This window comes from Coffea arabica, chromosome 11e (genome assembly GCF_036785885.1).
Source record: "Coffea arabica cultivar ET-39 chromosome 11e, Coffea Arabica ET-39 HiFi, whole genome shotgun sequence".
Lineage (NCBI taxonomy): Eukaryota > Viridiplantae > Streptophyta > Magnoliopsida > Gentianales > Rubiaceae > Coffea > Coffea arabica.
Genome location: NC_092331.1, coordinates 19,264,446 through 19,275,359, shown reverse-complemented (window position 1 = coordinate 19,275,359; position 10,914 = coordinate 19,264,446).

Genomic DNA, 10,914 nt, shown 5'->3' with positions numbered 1-10,914 from the left:
AGAAAATAAGAAAATTTTCGGGTTCTCATATTCTCCTTCCCCTACGTTTAGGAAGAAATCTTTCTCTGCATTGTTTGAGAAACAGTCGTCGGCGAAGGTGGTACGAGTACAGGCATCAATGACTACCCATCGAGGGGAGCCAACAGTGGTCTTCAACGCTGCGGATATTTCAGCCGTGGCATCTCTGTTTCGCTTTATCCTGGTAGGGAAATTTTCCAAAGGCCGACCTTTACTGCCGGACTTGCGTAAGTTTTTCTCCACTCTCGACTTGAAAGATTCAGTTTCCATGGGTTTATTAGATTTCAGGCATGTTCTGCTAAGGTTTTCTAGCGAAGCAAATTTCCTTCGAATTTGGTCTAGAAGTATCTATGGGTGCCCCATGAGGGTTTTTAAGTGGACCTCTAGGTTTCATGTCGATAGGCAGTCATCCCTCAATCCAGTATGGTTCAGGCTGCCTAAATTGCCAATTCATCTATTTGATAAATAATGTTTATTTCACATTGCTTCCGTGTTGGGTAACCCAATGTTTGTTGATGCGGCAACCTCCTCCTTCTCTCGTCCGAATGTGGATCGAGTGTGTGTAGAGGTGGACTTGTTAAAGTCCTTTCCTTCGTGAGTTTGGGAGGATATAGGTGATGGGGATGGGTTCTGGCAATTGTTAATCCCTGAGAGCCTTCCCCAATATTGTGCCACTGCTACCGTCAAGGTCATGGCGAAGACCGCTCCCATGTGAAACACCTTGAGTTGTGTCTAGCCAAGGTGTAAAATCAGCCGACTGTGGGTTTGGTTGCAAGGACGTTGGATAAGGGGGAGTTGGCTGTTACCTCTCTACAGGATGTTACAATGGGCTTAAAGGATGGAAGGCTTCTGGTTTCGTCTAGTGTGGCTGGCGATCTGGTTAAGGGTGAGGCACAGGCTTCGGTGGCGAGACACGCTGAGGGATTGGAGTCACGTCTATGTGATGACCCAGCCCCGGTAGGAATAGATTCTGTCACCATTGTTGTTTCAGGCTCGACAGATATAGCAGGGACTAGAGAGGACGTAACGCAGTGTGATTTGGGTTTGGGTCAGCAGCAAGAGCAGACGGGAAAGGACGTGGCTGCTAGGGTGCCCATGCACTAGACTTCGGCTATTACGGACCTTTGGGTAGAGATGCCAGCAGCATTAGTGGCAGCGGGCTCTCACCAGCCTCTGACGGCACCTCCACACACTTCACTACTATTGGGTGGGTAGGAGGTGCTGGTCCAGGTGCAAGAGAGTGGAGGTAAGGCTGCGGTGGCTGCTATTGATTCACGGATGGCAGGTCTTTCGCCAACGTCTGGACGTGGTGTTGATGAGGCTCCTGCTTTGCGCAGGGGAGCAGCAGATCAGCGAACGGTGAAATATCATGTTGGCTTTGCTGATGTATTGGCAGTAGAAGAGGAGCTTCGCGAGGTTCAGGGGCGCGTTGGTAATTTGTCACCCAGAGGTGAGTCTCAGATGGTATCGTTGGATAGTGAGAGCTCATTCGTAACTACTTTGAACTTGAAGCCGAGTGTAATTACGTCCGCGTTGCACCAAGAAGGGGCTTGTGATATGCACCAGTCAAGGAAAAAAGGTACTCGGGTCCATTTTCCCTCTGATCGTACTTTATGCTCTAGAGTAATCTCGTCAAAAAATTCTTTCTCCGCATTATCTGATGATTAAGTGTCTTTTTTGGAATATTCGGGGTGTTTGTCGCCCCCTAATCTAAAACGGCTTCGCAAACTTGTTAGACTTCACTCGGTGACTTTGGTAGCGATTTACGAACCTAAGACATCTCTACTGAACCTGGAGTCGATTCGGTTGAAAGTAGGAATGGATTTAGCTGTTGCAAATCAGTCTGGTAGCATGTGGGTGTTGTACAAATCTACTTTTACTTGTTACTCAATAGGGGAATCCAATCACCATATCACGTTGGGCATTGGATCCCAATTATTGCCTGAGGAGATATATTTTTCTTTTGTTCATGCGAAGTGTACCGCCTATGAGGGGAAAGGCCTATGGGTAGAGCTGTTGCGTGAGAGGCCGGCGGTTACACCCTGATTTTTGGTAGGGGATTTCAATGTTATTTTGAATGCAGAAGAAAAACGGGGCGGCCTCCCTTATCAGCAGGCCGATGGGGTGGAGCTAGTGCAGTTTATGTCATTGGCATGGATTGGGGATGTTGGCTTCTCAGGGTCTAAGTATATACTTGGTGTAACAATAGGCAGGGTATGGCAAGGGTATGGAAGTGTTTAGACAGACTTTTGATCAACTCGACAGCCATGAGAATGGAGAGTGCTTTCATGGTGCAACACTTGGGAAGAGATCCGTCTGATCATGCCCCTCTTCTGCTATCAGCGGTGACGAGGTTGGATGGCAAGCCGAAGTCGTTCCACTTCTTGAATGTGTGGACAACCAAACTGGGTTTCCTGAACGTGGTTAAGGGGTGTTGGTCTACTTCCGTCACTGGGTCGCCTCTCACGGTTTTATCGGAGAAGCTGCGTAGGACGAAACAGGCACTTCGACAATGGTCTAGAACCACTTTTGGTGACATATTCATGACGGTTCGGACGGCAGAGCAAAGGGTGGTTGAGGCAGAAATTGCCCATGATGACCATCCTTCGGACATGATGTTGACGAACCTACAAGAGGCACGAGCCTGGTTGCGCCATGCTTTGGTGGTGGAAGAAGGGTTCTGGAGGCAGAAAGCTCGGGTTAAATGGTTTTCAGATGGTGACATGAATACGGCTTTTTTCCATTCAGTAGTGACGAAACGAAGGGGGAAGTCGGTGATTCATAGAGTTAGGAAGACAGACAGTGAATGGGTGGACGACGAAGCAAGTATTTGTAATGAGGCCGTCGCGTTTTTCCAGGAGCTATTTACAGAGGAGGTGGGAAGGACGTCCAGTGACATGCTAGAGGTAATTCTTAGGATTATCACAGACCACGAGAATAAAGTGCTGATGGAGGTCCCATCACCGCAAGAAGTGAAGGAAGTTGTTTTCTCAATAGATGGGGATAGTGCGGCGGGCCCGAATGGCTTCACGGGGAAGTTCTTCACGGCTGCATGGGAGGTGGTCTCTGAGGATGTTCATAGGGCTATAACGAGCTTTTTTTGTGGCGCGTTATTGCCCAGAAGTGTCACCGCTACTGCAATTGTGTTGCTGCCAAAGGTTCAATGCCCACAGGATTTTACACAATTTCGGCCGATAAGCTTATGCAACTTTGTCAACAAGGTCATCTCCAAAATCTTATCCACCCGTCTAGCTAGGATTCTTCCTTGTCTGATCTCACCGCAGCAGAGTGGTTTCGTGCCAGGGAGACAGATGGCGGATAACTTTCTCTTAGCTCAGGAGTTGTTGAGTGATATTAAAAAACCCAACCGAGGGGGGGGAATGTGATACTCAAGTTGGACATGATGAAGGCCTACGATAGAGTATCTTGGTTGTTTTTTATGCAAGTTCTCAAGCGGTTTGGGTTCAGCAAGGCATGGATTCATATGGTGTGGAGATTGATTTCAAATGTTTGGTTCTCCGTCATTGTGAATAGCTTGCCGCATGGGTTCTTGAAGTCGACCCGAGGCTTACGCCAAGGTGATCCTCTCTCGCCGGCTTTGTTTGTCATTGGGGCAGAGGTACTTTCTCATTCTTTGAATAAGTTAGCGCAGTATAGGAGTTTCCGATCCTTTAAAGTGCTGAGTGGCTGCCCTGTGGTCACACATTTGGCACATGCTGACGATGTAGTAATATTCACTAGTAGCCTTAAGGCTTCTGTGAAGTTGGTCAAGAGGGTGGTTGATGGACACTGTTCACTGTCGGGGCAGCGGGTTAATTGTCAGAAGAGCTGCTTTTTGGTGCATCCCAAGTTGTCTCCGCAATGTCGAGCAATGATCGGGATGGTAACGGGCTTTTCGCATAAGTCGTTCCTAATCAAGTACCTTGGATGCCCTTTATATATTGGATGGAGACGATTGCATTATTTTGTAGAGATCCGCAGTGCTGTAAGAACTAGAATCTTATCATGGAAGCATCGGGTTCTTTCGACTGGGGGCAAGTTGCTGTTATTAAGAAGCGTGCTTTCCTCAATGTCGATCCACTTGTTAGCGGCGGCATCTCCTCCAAAGGGAGTTTTTGCGTCGCTCAAAAAGGTGATAGCTGCTTTTTGTGGGGCTCGTCGGATGCTGGCCCTAAGTGTCAATGGATAAGTTGGGGAGATTGGTGCCGGCCATTGGACGCTAGTGGGGTCGGAATTCGTAGCATTTCTATGGTGTATGACACTTTTTCCATTAAACTTTGGTGAAATTTATGGCAGGGGAAGTCGCTATGGGCAGAATTCCTTATAGCAAAATATAGCAAAGGGGTGCATTTGTGCTTGGCAGAAGAGGTTTCTTCGCAATCCTGCACTTAGCGGAGGTTATGTTCGATCCAAAAGTTGGTGGAGGAGCACATTGACTAGATCCTTGGGGAGGGCTTCATGGATTTTTGGCATGATAGCTGGATGGGTACAGGGGCTTTGTGTCATCGTGTGGATATTTTTCATGAGCATGCTGTGTCAGACTTTGTCGATCAGGCACGATGGAATATGCGGCTGCTTAATCAGCTCCTCGAGCGGACGGAGGAGAGACCATCACTACTTGTACAGGGGAGTCCAGCACACCTTTTGTACAGGGGAGTTAGCAAAGGCAATTTGGAATAGCTTCGAGGATAGTCCAAGGGATGTGACCCTGGTGTCTACAGTGAGGCATATGGTGTTTCGTTGGTGGTTGCGCTAGGGACAAAGTAACTATCTCAAATTTGTCTATAGAGTGCTACCTATGCTGATCTGCTGGGAGCTATGGAAAGCGAGAAACAAGGGAGTTTTTGATGGGAGGAAGGTGGTGTGTACGGAGGTGGTGCATCAGGTATTTCTACACCTGTGTGAATTATTTCGTTGCTACTTCCCAGAGGTAGAATGCTCTCTTGGATCGTGGGATGCTTTTCACTTCTCTTTAGTTGGTTTGAGATGGAGGGTTTCGATCCTTCAGGTGAAGTGGGTGCCTCCTAGGGAAGGGTACAAATTGAATTTAGATGGGTGTACTAAAGGGAGTCTGGGGGTTAGTGGAGGTGGAGGTGTAGTGTGGGTTAGGGAAGGGAAGCTCTTGTTTGGCTATTCATACTTCTTTGGTTCTTTGACGAGTTTGCATGCGAAGCTCAAGGCCATGCATGCTATTTGGGGTGCAGCTATGTGTTGCTCGGGGGTTGCAGGAGTTGCATGTCAAGTCTGACTCGCTCGGATTGGTGCGGATTCTACAAGGGAGTCAGAGCTGCCCGTGGAGGCTTCAATGGGAGGTGGATGAGTTGCTCAGCTACAAGCCGTACTTTCGGGAGATCATGCATTGCATTAGAGAGGCAAACAAGCCCGCTGATTGCCTGGCCAACCTGGGGGCAGATTTAGAGCAGGAGAGTGTCTTTAATAGCCATAGCGAATTGCCTACTAATGCTCGGGGAGAGATTGCCATGGATCGATTAGGGTTTCCTAATTTCCGTAGAAGGTGGGTGAGTTGAGGGTTGTATGCTTTTATTTGCCTCAGATCAATAAAATTTCTAATTTTCTTCAAAAAAATGGCAAAAGATCAAGTTTCAACATTTCATGCATTCTTCTATAATTAATATGACCAAGTCTATTATGCCATAAACTAAAGGAAGACTCAATCAAATAAGCAGAAATAACATCATTTTTATTATTAGTAATAACAAGTACATTCAACTTGAACATTCGATTACAAAGATAACCCTTACCTACAAACATATCACACTTGAATAAGACAAACTTGCCAATATAAACCCAAATTTGTTCAATAAACCATTTGACTATAAGTTCTTCCTAACTTCCAGTACATAGAGTACATTAATTAAAGTTACAGGATATTCGAATATGAACTATAATTCTACTTAACCAATTCTTTAAGCCAGAATGGTGGTAGAATTTCTCATGTAGACCATGATGCCTTTATTCACCGGTTTCATTGACTTGAAGAACTTCTTATATTGCAAATCTGTCATTTAGTACCAGAATCTGCCCACCAAAATAATCATCTTCTACCAAGTTGGTTTCAAAGATAATACCAACCAGATTTTTGCTCGTATTATCGGAAGAGCCTTGCTTCTCTTTCTCCTTCTTGTTTTTGAGAATCTTGCATTTAGACTTGTAGTGTCCTTCCTTTTTGCAATAGAAGTATTTACGTTCTTACTTTTTTTGTTATTTTTGGGTTGACTCTTAGATTGTTCGCCTCTCTTGCTATCTTGAAACTTACTTGATTGTCCCTTCTCAATCATATGCACTTTTATTATAGAGTCTTTATTCTCTTCCAGAATTTGATTATCCTTCTTTTCTTGTATGCAACTTTCCTCTTCTAAACAAAGGGATTTAGTAAGAGTTTTAAGAGAGATTTTCTTTTGCTTGTGTTTGAGGTCTCTTTTAAAATTCTTCTAAGAATGTGGTAATTTATAATAGAACACACTACAATAACTTCGTCCATCTATAAGTTGTGTTGATTATAATAGTTGAGAAACCTTTCAAGTTCAACAAATTGTTCCACAACAAGTTCGTTGTCTACCATCTTATAATAATTAAAAGATGAAACGTGAGGACCCGAAATTTCATTATTTTCTTACTTTATATTATTTTACTGGCTTATTTAATTATTTATTCACCCTTTTATTCTGAATAATTTATTTCATTCATTTTAAACCCATTTGTATGCAAAAATGTTTCATTTATATTTTAAAACGCTTCGCTAGCGAATGTAATTTTTTCTGCTGCTTGTTTAGCGAGAAATAGCACATGCACGTTTTTCAAGGTAAATTCGATCCGAGAGTGCAATAATTTTGGAGGATTAAGAATGATTAATAGTAGACTAAGAAAAGTTAATTAAGAGATTAGATGTGAGTGAGTTAAAATTAAGTTTTTATCACGTTTGCGTCGAAAGTTTCTCGTAAGTCGCGCCGGTCCGATTAATTGGTGAATTGAGGAATTAATATTAGACTAGTAAAAGTGAGTAATTACCATATTAAAGAAAGTACCTTGGAGGATTAGTGCATGAGTGTATCGAACCCAAGAGAAACGGCGGTATGAAACCCGCGCGCGGCAACTATTCCTAGTTGACTTTTGGCAAGCTTAACCATTACTATTCCCTCCAATCTTCCAAGACAAGATTCACACACAATCACTCATCTCTCTCTCGTCTTGTTCGGCCATAGAACCAAGGAAGACAAGGAGGAAGAAAGCTTCACTTTTCTTGCTCCATTTCTTCACCCAACTTCCAAACCTCTTGGAAATCAACTCTAGCTTGAGGAAAGGTAACATCTTGTGGAGCTTCTTGGGGGCTTTTGGTGGGAAATTCTGGTTCATCTAGGGTTTAGGAGGTAACCTTCAACTCCTTTAAATCTTTCCATTTATTCAAAGATTAGTGGTTAGGTTTCATAGGTTTATAACCCTAAGCAAGAAAATAGGTTAGAGGACTTGAAGAAACCATTTATCTTGCTTTAATCCTAGGCTAGCGGTCTTGAGGAGGCTTGTAGGTAGCTGACTTGAGGCTTGATTGTTTGGTTGTGGTTGTTTGTGTGATATATAGCTTGATTACGGTTAGAAAGTGGAGAAAAAGTTGGAAGAAATTGCGAAAGGAAGCTGGCCAAAACTGCTATGCTGTTATCTTGCTTGTATTTCAAACTTTTGTTGATTATTGGCTATTAAATCAAGTGATATATGTTGTGTTATAGAGTGTGCCTTTCAAAAATCGTTTCATTTGGTTGCTGAAAACTAGAATTTTCGAAAAAAAAAAGAAGAAAACTGGAAATGGTGATCAGGACAGCCGAACAGTAGTTCTTTGATTAAACATAACTCTTTGTATAAACATCAAAATTGAGTGCCATCAGTGGCATTCAAAACTAGACATTCATAGATTTCCAACGGTATAAAAAGCACCTACTGGTTCATTTTGTGTGAACTGTAGCAAATCGACAAATTTGGCTGTCCTGCTTTGTCTGTCTAGCCGGGAGGAACTGAGAAGCTGCATTTTGTGGCTTGAATTTCTCTCACTTGTGAAAGGATTTTTGGAACGATTCCTCTGATGAATTGTAGCATTTTGAACCTAGTTTCTAACGCGATCAACCATTCTCAATTTGAACTTATATAAAGTTAGATATGGTTTGATTTCCAATATGTGATAAAGCTGGAAATGGGAAACTTTTCCCTTCCTTGTTGACCGAATGGTCAAATCTATTTTGGGATGTTATATTTCAAAAAATTTTGTGTCAATTGCTCATCCATTGCTTATTAAATGTTTTTGGAACTTTGGTTTCAAAATTTGAGTGAATTGGGGCTGATTTTGTTGGACAAAACTTTTGAGAAAGGAAGAGAACTACGGTTGGCAGATTAGCTTTGAAACATTTTACAAACTTTAGTCATTTCATTAACTGCCTTCACGTGTAAGTTTTTACCTAAATTTTGGTAGAGAAGTAGTCCATATATGGAAGTTTAAGTGTACCAGATTTGGTGTGATTTCAGTACCATTTCGGTACTCAAGTAATGCCCCAAGAATTGCTCTTCAAATCTGGAAATTCACTAAACAAGGTACAAAAACCAACCAACTTCCAACTGTTATATCTTGTTGCTCAAAACTTTGAATTTGGTTCTACTTGTTTTGTTTGAAACTTTGTATGGGACTCGTATTGTGTTACAAATTTTAAAGACTGATTCCATTTCTACGAATTTTTTCAAATTTCCAAACTTTACTGAATTTACAAGCCTGTTTTGCTCTATCCTGTCTAGAACAGTGATTTTGAGTTAAAATTTGAATGACTTCGAATTGGAGTCTGAGAAAGTGTCTTCTAAAAAGTTTTAGTACTTTGAGTCTAGTTTCCAACGGTATAAAGTTTCAAATTTTGGACTTATGAAATTCGAGATACGATTTTTCGAAATAGTGTCACTCTAAACTGGAAATTTTCTGTTTTCAACCAAATTGCTCTTTTAAGAAATTTCCACCTTGCTTTGCAATTGTTAGACTATTTTAAGTGTAATTTCACGATTTAATACAAGATCTCTTTTAACTTTAAACTCCATTTCGAATCTTAGTTTCCAAGGGATTAATCTCCTTTTTGTGATTCTTCTTGGCTCTATAATTTCCCTTGTTCATAATACTTCTCTTCATACTTGAACCTTAGAACCTCAACTTTGATATTTTTCTATGAAAATGAGTGGAGTTTTAAACGAGTTTTTAACTCCATTAGTTTGGATAATGTGCATGCTTTTTGCCTTTTAAAGTTTGGACATAAGACTTAAAGTTTTGGAAAAGGAAAATCATTTACCCTTTTTCCTCGAGTTTCGTGCTAAAAGTGTTAATGGTACTTTCTCTTAGATATGAGATTACTTACCATGACTTGAATCAAAAATCACCTTCGAACTCTCTTGAGTATTATTTTAACGATTTAGCTAGAAAACCTTCTTTAATTTAGCTCGAACTTGTGACCTTGAGAATGAGTAGTGAGAAAATATCTTTCTTTTAATCTTGATCGAGCACCTAAGTAACTATGATTGTATATGGCTCAAGTGGTCACGAGAACTTCGAAGAGCTCGTTTGACTTCTATGTTCACTCTTATTTTACCCTTGGCTAGTGGTGAGTATCAAGTGTATGTTAAATGCTTATGTGATTGAAATATTAGTTGTACAAGTGTTATACATGATACGTAAACTTGCCGAGGCGAGAGTGTACTTTATCGCCCTCATCCTTTCTCACTTTTAATTATGTGATACTTATTACGTGAATACATATGATTGGTAATTGTACATGAATGTGTTTAACTCGTGAGCTCTGAGCGGATACATGTACCACACCAATTCACGTGGGAGGTACCTCTCATACCATCTCAGTGCTATAATCGGTTCTCGAAGCGATAGCATGTACCAGACCAATTCGGGTAGGAGGTACCTCTCATGTCAACTCAAAACCATAAACAATTCTAAGTCGATTGAAACGATATCTCATCGACCCAATTCTCTAAGCGATAGCATGTACCACACCAATTCGAGTGGGAGGTACCTCTCATGTCGACTCAGAACCATAAACAATTCTAAATTAATTGGAGCGATGTCTCATCGACCCAGTTCTCTAAACAATAGCATGTATCACACCAATTCGGGTGGGAGGTAGCGATAGCATGTACCACACCAATTCGGGTGGGAGGTACCTCTCATGTCGACTCAGAACCATAAACAATTCTAAATCGATTGGAGCGATGTATTATCGACTCAGTTCTCTAAGTGATAGCATATACCACACTAATTCGGGTAGGAGGTACCTCTCATGTCAACTCAGAACCATAAACAATTCTAAATCGATTAGAGCAATGTCTCATTGACCACTTATATTCTGGGAGAGCTCATGTATCCTTATTAAGTGTGTTAATGTTATTTATGAGTTACTTGAACTTTCTTGTTTTATTTCTTGTACAAATGCCATTGTTACTTGAATTATATGTTTGCATGTTTTCTTGGCCTCACTGAGCGTTAACTCATCCTATTCCATTTGTTATTCCTTAAGAGGAGAGTGACGTGAAGGAAGTGATTGAAAGATACTAGTGAAGGCTAGTCTTTTGTATAGTTTGGTATTTTGTAACTGACATTTGGGGAATTGTAAGATTTGGAACTCGATGCTATTGACTTGAGATTTGTATCCTTGGATGTACTTGTGCAATGAAATATTATAGTCGTATTATTATTTTGACATATTTAGATGTAATCATTGGAATTGGTTTGTTTTTCATTTAAGGATTGTAGTGAGTCCCAACAAGAGTTGGGCAGGCAGTCCACCGAACCCTTTGGTTCACCTTAGGGGGAGGTGGGGTCGTCACATGAAACAAGAAACTTCTTACTTG